We start from the raw sequence: 12,263 nt of genomic DNA on the forward strand, positions 1-12,263 counted from the left end.
ATTTTGTTTGTTCAACTTTTGCTTGCAAGAATATAAACATATCTAGGCGTTTTAACTTCTCTTCTACTGTACTTCTTCCTGTACTCCATGCTATCCTCTGCTGGTTAGGTGTAGTATCACTAATTAGTTATAGTGCGCATGCGCTAAAGCTAGAATTCATAGATTGAGGGGCATTCTCAATTTAGACAGCAAATGATTGGATGGAATTTGTACATGGCCTTTAAACAATATGTCATCAAAAGTTTCTCTCTAGTGCCATCTATAATTTTTTGTAAAGTTTGGTAAACTTATGAGTTAACTGCACCTGTAAAATCAGTGTGAAGTGGGTAGAGACAGTAAACACATGGACGGAAGCGGTTGTCTGCTCGCATGGCTTTGTTTATGTTTTCTGAGGGACGTTTGGCCCCTCTGCTTCCCAGTGATGTATATGGTGTTGTGTGTGATATATGAGTGAGTGTGTGTGCATGCTTTAGAAAGGCCGTATAAATCACAGGGAGGTCAGACGTAATTGTTAAGAATGCTTTTTTCCACTGCATCACATTGGGACCCCAGAGGCCTCTGCACATACTCATGTGCTTTCACTCACAATTCAAGATGATCACATTAGTATTCATAGGTAGTTGTATGTAAAATGCACTCATACATTTTCATATATACACTAATATGTAAATATTCAATGTGGGCAGCTTCTAAACCTGTACCTTAGACCTACAAATGTTTCGATTTTTTAAATAAATAGTCTGAAAATTTGTATTATTATGTTCTTATTGTATTATATAAATATACATATTATATATATCATTTTTTATATTGTTATATATTTTGGTTATTATTTTATTAATATAAAAACTAGATTCTGGGGTGAAATGTGCCCTAGACATGTATTTCGTGATAATCAACCATACACATATTTTATGTTCAGATGCCTAATGGATAATAATAAATAGGTTGCACAATTTTCTCTGTTTTTCTGTCTTTTTTTTCCTCATGCAAACATGCACAAGTGCATGCATACATTTTAACAGTCATTTGATGAAGGCTGTTGTTGAAAGGTCGTAAGAATGTGGGTTGATTGTAAACCTGTCTTAATTTAGTAACCTAAAACCACATGTTTTACTATTACAACAAATGTCCTCGTAATTCCTCCTTAAACCCCAAATGTGGCAAAGCTTAGCATGTTCGTGGCTAATGGAGATGGTCTTTATAAGAACTCCTGATGTTTGGTGGTTGAATGGAATGTTTTTGCCAGATGTTGCATCTTCCTCTCAGTCCTATGATGATTCATGACCTTGTCCCTCAATAATCAGTTCCTGATTTCTGTCCCATATCTCTTCTATGCCAAAATAGGTTCCTATGTATTCTCATGATAGTATTACTGAATGATCGGCTATCTCAAGATTAGCATTATTCATGGGGTTGTTTTTCTCCAAGTGAATCTAGGAATATAAAAGCCCAGAGTTGGTGATAGAAATTCTTTTGTTTACTAAGGTTGGCTACATGCAAAGATCCCTCTAGAAAGCTTGTTAGCGAGTTTTTAAGCTTAGCTTTCATGCACACAAGGGGATTTTTATGTATTGGCAATACGTTTATAAGTCTAATAGATTTCTTATGGGTGTACTTAGTGTATGACGTTCAGTGTTTCTTGAAAAGGCTGTGCATGAGTTGAGATTAGACAGACATTTTTCCATGTGCTTTGTGAAGTTGGTTAACTACCGGGAGTAAAGCATGGATTCGGTTTCTGAGTCCGTCTGGAAGGTTGCGACAGCCACAAAATTGGTTATTGTCTCGAGAGTTTAAGGTCACTAGACGTCTAAATCTCCTCTGAATAATAGCTTAGAAAGTGAAATCTTTATATTGAAGTTGTTATTTCAGTCCGGTCTCTGGATTCGTTTGTCCAGTAACGTGAATACAGTGCTTTGTGTTACAAGAAAAAATAGTGAAATAAAAAAGTTTTGAGCCAATGAGAATGTAGGTTGTTGCCAGAGGATGTGGGCTAACATTTCATCCAGTATTTCTCAGTGAGGCATTGTCTCCATTTTACCTAAACCACTTTGAACTCCCTCACCTCCTTGGCTGGTTTCTGGTGAAGTTTGAACATCGGCTTGAACGTTTTCTTGGATGGCATGAAGTATGGATGGCAAAACACTGGAGAAGCAGCTCTCCAATCCAAACCATCTATGAGGTTTTTAGATTATTCAGCAGATGTACACAAGATGAATTTAGGTGAAAGGGTTTGTGGCTAGATGGTTTGTTCTGTAAACTGTCGTCAGGTCAAAAAGGGTTTAATGCTGCTTAGCCACATCCTTTGCCATTCATTTCCTAAAAGTGTTAATGGATTTTTGTTCTATATAAAAAAGCCATATATTCATTCCATATAGGCTATTGTTTTCTATAATTTGAGCAGTTACATTTCAAACTTTATTTTTCCATAACACTAAGCCAGTATTTTGTCAGAAATCAATTCATAATGCAAGTTATGCTACACAAATGTGGGTTGCATTCTCAGATTTTCCACAAGGGGCGCTATAGAGATAATTATTAGCATGTGTTGTCTTGTTCTATGGTTAGTTTTGTCTTTCAGGTCAACTACTTGCATTGTAGAGCAACGGTTTAAAGTGAATCTTGCTGAGTAAGTTAGTATTTGTTTACCTGAGGTGCATCCCTATTCACGTACTTGTGCACTATTCTATGCCAATTTTAGTGTAAATAGTTTTAGTAGTGTGTGAGTAGTACTGAAAAAGAGGGTGATGCATTTGGGACACATATCTGATTACATTGTACCATGCTACCTGAGTAACATGCGGTATCATTTTCATTTCATGCAACTCGTTCAGTACATTAAATGTGCACAAACATTTGTCTCTTATAGTGGATTTAATGTGGAAATATAAACATTATTTTGTATAAACCATTGTTTATACAATATTTCATTTTAATATGTACATGTAGTTGAGTGATTATTAAAGGGATACTTCAGGATTTAGCATTAAGCTTTGTATTAGTAGAAAACCTGTAGTATTTTCGAATTACCGTGCTTTCCACCCTCATGTCCCCCTGAGACGAGAGATTTATGTATTTTTTTTGTCTGGAAAAAAATCCTCAGATGACGCAAAAATCGTCATTTTGCGTCATCGGAGGTTTTTTTGGCCAGAGGCTAGAAACTACAGCCAGTAGGAGGAGCTGTTCCGCATGTGTTCAACCCGCCCATAGGAGGTGGGTTCTCACTCACAGAATGTACACAGTGTCAGCCGTCTTTCTTTGGAAGCTAAGCTAACAGGCTCTTGTTCTATGGAGAAAACTGAGTAGTAGGAGAAAGCTGAGTAGTAGGGGTTACCACCATCCTCTTTTTCCCGGACATGTCCGGCCGTCGAGATCGTCCAAAATCTCCGGGATTCGGCTTTTGCTTTCTGCAGTCGCCATTCATTGTTTACATGCACACCTTTTGTTTCAATCTAACAGAATTCATTCCGATTGGTGAATCTGAATGTAGTGTTTACATGAACGCTAAACAAGTGATCGGTTGATGTGCGTTTTAACATTGCTAAGAAAATTCTCGCTCCTCCGTGAGAGATACGAGACCGGTACGTCTCACTGTGTCGCTCATCAGTAATCACGCCACCGGCCTCGCGCCGTTCTCCCGCGCCCCTCAGCATCGTCCTGCTCGCCACAGTAAACATAATGAATGGCGACTGTAGAACGCAAAAGCCGAATCCCGGACATTTTGGGCGATCTCGAAATCCCGGGCAGATTCATCACGGAGACTCACTAGTAGCCTAGCGCTCTCTTACCGGTAGGCGTGGCTTGGGAGTGGCCTCCCAGGGCAGCGAAGCAAGTGCATTCTGGGAGTTGTTGTCTTTCATCCACATAAGCCAAAAATAAATGTTCTGGCTTTTCTCAGTCTAGAAAGCTCCAAATTCAAAAATAATTTCACATTTCTTCTACATAAATGACCTATTTTAAATACACATTCATCTTTCCAGAGGGGAAGTATCCCTTTAAAGCATACTTTGTGTACTGTAAAATATTGAATGGTGCTTGTAAGCATCACTGTTATCATTGCTTAGGGTTTTTCTTTTCAAAATGTATGTATTTTTCTCCTTGATCAGGCCCATATACATAACCACCTAACCTAATCACCCTAGCAACCGTATAGCAATGCCATGGCACCATTATGACAGTGAGTTTTGCCTATTCACTTTTTTTTTTATAGAAAATTTAAGTCTTCAACGTTGTTTTGTCTTTCTCAAACACCGCTAAAAACAGTCACTGACAAAAATGACTGTCCTCAAATTCAGAACAGCATGAATGCCTTCAGATCTCATGATTTATATGATTAACAGAGGAAATGCATTACGCGGTTAGAGCATTGACTGTCTTCAGCTCTGCTCTTAGAGTGTAAACAAATCCAAATGACTACCTTGCATCTCGGCGGCAAACCAGTGGCCACTTGAAAGTGCAAGAGTCTTCAAAGCAGACAGTGGGAATGCCAGCTAAAGGTTCAATTAAGGATTCTTTTTATTTATTTACTTCTTGCTCTGGCTGCATTTGAGTTTTAATAGATCCCAGAGCTTTAGGGGGCTGTGCATCCTGTTTGTGTGTGCCATATGAGTTTAAGTGTGTGAGAGGGCAGTCAGTAAAGAAGGCCATGAACAGTCTAAGCGTAATTACTCTTCACTCTCTGTCTGTTCTTGTTTCTCTCTCTCTCTTTTCAGTATCCTTCTTTTTCTTTCCACTGTAATAGTTTACAGAGATGTTCCTCGTGCACTTCCAAGTCATGACATTTTTCAAAAAGTCAGACTTGTTCTTGAGTTTTGAGGTCACATTTTACAGTCCTCAAATATTATTTCCAAGCAGATTTTATAAGTAATTAAATTAAAAGCCATTTCATAAAAATGTGTGGTGCTGCCAGTGCAAAATTCAAAGCTGATTGCCAGGGTGTTGCTATGCTATGGTGTTCTGAGTGCATTGCTATGCAGTTGCTTGGAAAGTTATGCACTGAAGATTAAAGTCACAGTGAAATCAAAATGAACAATAATTTTTTTGTGGAATATTGTAGTGTTTATTATTATTATTATTAAAACATGCCCTCAGAATCTTTAATCAAAATAACTTCCCCTTCCTCTTGCGACATCTCTTCTCTGATGATGTGTTTTCACACTGCACGACTATCTGGGGTAACATTCAGTTGTTCATGGTGTGTGCACACTGCACGATGGATCGGCGACAGGAGGTTTCACACTGCATGACTTTACAAAAGAAAGAATCGCCGACAACTTCTGTCTGGTCAGCAAACTACGTTTCACAACCAAACCCATGCGAGAAGAGATAAGGAAATAATGCAAGATCACGCGTGCGTGAGACCGAAATTGTTATTAAAAATGATAGCCTGCAAGAAGATTGCGATTCAAATTGTCTGTGCGCTGATTTGCAGTGAAAAGGAGAAAGAAAGAAAAACTGATTATGCAAGAGGAAATGGTTGGGGAGACGAGGGGAGCAAGGATTGTGTGTTCTACAAAGAGAGTTGTGGGTAAATAAATCATTTTGCAATGTGCTGCTTAGAGGTCGACCGATATGGGTTTTTTCAGGCCGATGCCGATGCCGATCTTTTGAAATCCGGGTCGGCCGATGGCCGATTAATGCTGCCGATTTATTTTGGCCGATATTTGGCCGATTATGTGCTTGTTTTTAACCTCTATTTGAAAGATAAAATATAACACAAATAATTACTTAAGATAGACAAGATTTCTCAACAAAAACATTTATTGAACACTTGACCAATCTGCACTTGTTGTGACCTTGAGATATGTTTGGTAATTGTACCTGAATTAATTAAATTAATTTGCTACATTTCAGATTAATATATTTGTTTTGCTTAAAATTGTAATTAACAGTAACGTTAACTTAAACACTTTGCAGTTTGAATGATGTCTTGTAAACAAAATGACGGAGTATGTTTTTATGTTTCCACTGTTCGATCGCATCCGCGCCTCACACACACACACACACACACACACACACACACACACACACACACACACACACACACACACAAATATAAGTAAACACTTTGCGACTTTAAACACACGCGACTTTTCGATCGCGCCCGCGCCCCTCTCTCCCTCTCCCTCTCTCTCTTCCACACACACACACACACACACACCATACTCCAGCATTGCAATCTTTACATCGCAGCCTGCTTCAGAGCTAAGGCGGGGCTACAGATTAGGTGTCCCCAAAGAACTCGCGTATCTAACAGTAGTTCCGCAGTACATTCATTAATTTGCACGCGAGTTTTATTTATTTTTATACCATGTATTCTCCGTGTAAATGTATACACCGAACCATGACGCCCGTACCGTTTCGGTTCAATACGAATAACAGTTACATGTTCCACCCCTAGTCTACAGTGAAATACAGTCACACATTACACTTTGGCCAGCATTTTAACCGTGTTTAATCCAGCTTCTAGCTAACAGTATGCTAAAGTTAACTGCTGACTAGCGTCACGTTTCTAACGTCCGTTTTCAGAGCATCCAAGAGAAGCACAGGCATAACAGTAGCACAGAAATACGCATTGATATTCGGTCTGGTAAATAACGGTCGTTAAGGCACCAGTGCCGTATTAGCACCGGGTCTGTCTGTAGCTAACGTTACCCAACCCTAGCGACGACGCTAGCAAAGCAAAGCCAGTCCTTCACTAACCTATGGTCACTTTTTTATTACTTATTTCTCTGCATTGAGTGACAACCCTCTCAAATATAAGACACACAAAACAGAACAAATAAAAGTATCAGATTCTCTGTCTGTAATTGCAAAATTCTTGCTTACTTATTGTTGTGACATGATAGCAACCCTTCTGCTGTGCTAATGCAACCTCAACTACGCTATCAATATCCACCGAACGTCATGTCGCCTATTCATATTTTTTCTCGAAGTTGGCAGTAACATATCAAAAGGTTTTAATTAAATATAAAGGAGTTTTCTCCAAGGAACTTAGCTCCTTCCTTAGGCACTGGATGAGGTCTGCTCACTCTGCTGGAGAATGACTCTAGGCGCAGCGTGCGTCCACAACAACAACACAAGGCTGCCCACAGATGCGCCCGCCTAATAATCGGCTTGATATACTGGATATTGGCCGATGCCGATTATGTTAAAAAATGCAAAAAATCGGCCGATTAATCGGTCGACCCCTAGCTGCTGTTGCTGCTGGTCGAGCAAATGTTTATGCTTTGTTTCTGTTTGATATAATTGTAACTGTATCTAAAATACTGATATTGTGGTCTATAACTCCTCCCCGAACGTCCCGCGCTGTCCTGTTTCTTGCCCTCTCATTGGCTGTAGGTCATCGCCAATGTAGGTTTTAGTCAGAACACATTCACACAGCAGGATTGTGAATCGCCGACAGCTCCAGATATTTAGCGATTCTCTCAGATCGCGTCTTTGATAATTCACACTGCGTGACTGTCACTCACGTGAACGACCACCGATTTGACTATGATTTCGGGCATTTGTGGGCGATCTCACAAAATCTGTCGGCGAGCAAAAATCGGGCCTAAAATCGTTCAGTGTGTGAACTCGGCATCAAAGTTTAGTCCTCTTTTTTTTTTCTTATTCAAGAAGCCGTTTCACTTTGATATACGTCACAGTGGGGAAGAAAAGATGAACTCAACTTCAGTTTCTATACTGCAATAAAGGCGTTCAACAATTAGACTAGTAACAATTAGATTATGTCCATTTGTTTGTAGCCTTAAAATATTTAAATGAATTTTTTTTATGTGAAGATGAATGTTTTAGCTTATTGATAACACTATCTGTCAAAGCACTAATTTTCCCTGCTGAAAAACTGTTTAAACTAGCCTAAGCTGGTCCTGGTCAAGCCAGGCTGGTTTTAGAGGGATTTTGAGTACTTTTCAGGACCAGCTTTCTGACCGGCTAAACACCAGCTTGGCCAGACTGGTTGGTAAGAACTTTACTGTAAATTTCTAGATAATTACATGTCAGGATTCATAATGATTGATGTGAGCAATGTGTTATTATCTTGTTTATTTGTTATATATCTGTCAGAGTTGTACTTAGCATCAATATATAACCAAGAGTAACGTGTCTGATGGGTGTCAGGTAGACATGACTAAAGTTTAAGATTTTGAAGAACTTATGAACCTCCTCGATCCTTGATTTTATGATATGCCCTTTCTGACAGTCCTCACAATTAGTAGCCCTTCGTTCTTGCGGATGGAACTACTTTTGGCGGTGTGTTTTTACAAAGTGGGGCTTTCCGCTCTGGCTTCGGTCCACCTGGGTCCACCTCACTTTAAGTTCTTCCACCCGAGCGATTGTACTTCTGGCTGCATGTTTGATGTGCAAATCCCTCCTTTTTCTGCACTTCCTGCACTTCTCTCCTTTTGTTTTTCTTGTGTAAACGAATAAAGCATTTCAGAAATGGAGTGAAAAAAGTTTGAGTTCATCGGGGATGAGAGCGTATTGGATATGTGGGTATCTCAGCAGGGTGTACCACCACTGAAGTCAATGACTGGATGTTATGAAAACACTGTTCGTCTTGCTTCTCCAGTACATAAGCTTTCTCTTTCTGTGTGTACCCATGCCACACCTTTTAACAATGTAATCTGCTCACATTCCAGTACTTTTATAGGTAATAAAAATACATGGAAATTGGATTTCATATCTGATCGCAAGGGGAAAAAATTGCTTCCAGCTCTCCGGCTTGGCATTAATGTATGTAACAGATATGAAATCGGCTCACCCCCTGATGGCATATAGCATGAATGTGGCAATTTACAGACTGAAATATGCACTTCTTTTCTCTTCTATAAGATCATGTAGTCCACCATATAGCCTCTGAAATTCATATATTGTATGCTGTATTCATAAATTACATTTAATTTTGGTGAACTAACCCTTTCCACCAGTTCCTGATTGAGCTGGTGAGCCAATGATAAAAGTTTAGACAGATAGTAACTTGTGTTTTTGTGCTATCTGAAGCAGACCACCAGTTGACTTCTGGAGTTGTCGTCTATGTGCATGGGTGTAGATAGTGTGAGACACGATTGCATGTACACATTTGGTCATATATATAAACAGGATGGAAGAGTGTTGTACATTCATGAAATGCAAATCCTTGCACATATTTCCTGAACAGGAAAGCAATTGATTTATCAAGCATTTGGTGAGTTAAAAAGTTTATGTCGAGGGTTTAAATTAGATTGAACGGGTGTGTTCAATTCTCACAGGCAAAAGCGAAGACAACATCACTTGTGAGACGATCACTTCTTGGGAAAGCCCCACCAACTCACACACAGATGTTGAAGAATCAGTTATGGCTGTTCTGAGAACTCGCATTCTTCCAGACACAACTAATCAACTGCAGAAAATGTGATTCTTGTTCTATTAGTGTGTCTGTCAGAGTAATACAATACTTGTTTGTTCACAGGACAGATATGTCAAATAGCAATGCCTTTGCCATAGCAATGTAAATATTCCATATTTGTTCATATTGTGCTTGGGTCAAAAAGGGTATCTTGTATTTGGCATCACAATAACAGTTAATCCATGAATGCTCGTATATCATATATCATAATCCATAAAATGTCTCTGTGGAAAGGTGGAACCTGTTTTTTTGTCTTATTTGCATGTTTAGGTTGATCAATTACACTTTCTGATAACATCAGCACAGCTAGCATGTCTTCAAATCTTTGACAAGTTTCTTAATGTAACATGACAATCCTGTAACACGGCCATCAATGGCTGTCGACTTATTTGCTTTCCATGAAGCAACTGTTGTTTTTAATTGGAATTCTAGATTCCCAGATTCTTTCAAAGGGTGTTGTATCCATTCAAATGGAAACAAGGCCAACAAAGGGAGACAAGTGTAAGAAACAAAAGAGAGAGAGAAAGAGAGATAGAGAGAGAGAGGAAGAATCTGCATTTTGAGATCGCTCGATTTTCATAGTCTCACGGTTTTCGGGGCAGTCTTGTAACAGGGAATTGAGTTTCAGATTCCTACAAAGGGCCATCAGGGAGAGGTGGGGAAGTCAGGAGAATGGAGGGATGAGCTAAACTGGACTGTGAAGGAGTGTAAATTGAAAATCGTGAGGAGCCTCTCTGTGAACTCATTCTTCGAGGGCAGGGGAACCTGTCTGAGGGTTTTTTCCACAACCGCTGGTTTGTATTAACGCATGACAAAGAGCTCCATTAAACATCATTTGTCTTCTTGGAAATGCTTGTAGGCCTAGTCTCTTTCATTGCCTTTACAGCAGTGTTGCAGGTTAAATGCAGGTTAAGCCCTATCATCAGCATCTCATGCTGTCGGTTATCACCGAAAATAATTTAGACTCTTCACTCAGTTCATATAAACAAACAAAAAAACGTATTTACAGTAATGCACTCACAAAGGAACCAACGATTGTTGCTGTGACTGGTATTCTTTATTCGTTTTTTTCCACCACAGCAACATCACCTTTTTGTCTTGTAATTAAAATAGTGCATATTTACATTTATGAATAATCATTTGAAGCAAATTGTGTTTTATACACAGCGAAAATAGCCTGTATTCGACCGAAATTCCAGAATCGTCTGCAAGCTTATTATCCATAGCGTGGTAAATGTTTATATGGTTGTCAATGAATGAGATGCTAGATATCATTTTGGTTTTAATTATATTTAATAAGTTTCTCCCAATAAAAGAATAAACCTAGTGTCATGATTCCAGTACTTTCCGACAACAAAGCAATGGAACGCATCAATCACGACTTCAGAAGTGGGAAGAAATTCCTGATAGCACATGAAGCCAGCATTAATCTATAAAGTCTATTACGTACATTACTGTAAACTCAATTTCTGTTTGGTTAATTTTTTTACAGACTAGAGTGCAAGTCATAATCTACAGATTTTAACGTGTATCTATTTATATTTGATTTTAACTTAAACTTATATTGACTGTTTTCTCCATAAGTTAACAATGCCCAATATTATGTATCTGTTCATTGTTTTTTTCCCCCCTAAGGTTAATCACCTGAATACATCCCTATTTCTCTCTCTCACTAGCTTAGAGATCTATTACTTGCCATTTTTCCAAGAACACGTGCCAGCAGCTGCAAAAATAAACATCAACCCCAGACTGAGAAAAGAGCGTACAGTTTTTAGCCTGAGGCTTTTTCTTTCAGCCAAACCTGTGCAGTGAACCTCATCCCTGTCCAAACACTGCAGATGGCCACTGATGCACAAAGACGTCTGTTTGGTGTTAATTTAGCGATACAAACACAGGACAGCAGGGGAGATTCTGACAGCCTTGACCCAGGTGTCTTTAGATAACATGGCATAATACCACAAGAACATGCTTTGAAGGGTTAGTTCACCAAAAAAATCTGTTAGTTCACCCAAAAATTACTCACCCTCTTGTTGTTCCAAACCAGCAAGACTTTCGTTCGTCTTCGGAACACAAATGAAGATCTTTTTGATGAAATCTGAGAGATTTCTGTCCCTCCATTGACAGCTACGCAACTACCACTTTGATGCTTCAAAAACTTCATAAAGAGATCGTAAAACTAATCCATATGAATTGTGCGGTGGAGTTCAAATTTTCTGAAGAGACTCGATCGCTTTATATGATGAACTGATTGAACTTAGGCTTTTATTCACATAAACATTCATCTGTAAATATAAACAGAAGCTCAACCGAATCTGCTTGGCGTGCGGGAACAAACCTCATTGGTTCTTGCTGAAGCTCAAACGTGATGCGTTACATGAGAATGAACCTCATTGGTTCTTGCTGAAGTTCAAATGTGATGCGTAACATGAGAATGAACCTCATTAGTTCTTGCTGAAGTTCAAACGTGATGCGTAACATGAGAATGAACCTCATTAGTTCTTGCTGAAGCTCAAACGTGATGCGTTACATGAGAATGAACCTCATTGGTTCTTGCTGAAGCACAAACGTGATGCGTTACATGCGAATGAACCTCATTGGTTCTTGCTGAAGCTCAAACGTGATGCGTTACATGAGAATGAACCTCATTGGTTCTTGCTGAAGCACAAACGTGATGCGTTACATGCGAATGAACCTCATTGGTTCTTGCAGAAGCTCAAACGTGCTGTGTAACATGAGAATGAACCTCATTGGTTCTCGCACATCAAGCGAACATGCCTGAGCTTCTGTTTACTACAACTGATGTGTGAGTTGATGAATGTTTATGTGAATAAAATTCATCATATAAAGCGATCGAGCCTCTTCAGAATTTTTTTTAATA

At 39.1% G+C, this 12,263-nt stretch overlaps 1 protein-coding gene across 1 annotated transcript in view; it reads right to left on the bottom strand.

Moving 5' to 3' along the window:
* Window positions 1-12,263, bottom strand: part of ripor3 (RIPOR family member 3) — a 39,812-nt gene that overhangs the window by 26,624 nt on the left and 925 nt on the right. The window lies entirely within an intron of this gene.

Source organism: Leuciscus leuciscus, assembly GCF_965113295.1.
Source record: "Leuciscus leuciscus genome assembly, chromosome: 14".
In the NCBI taxonomy this organism is placed as follows: Eukaryota; Metazoa; Chordata; class Actinopteri; order Cypriniformes; family Leuciscidae; genus Leuciscus; species Leuciscus leuciscus.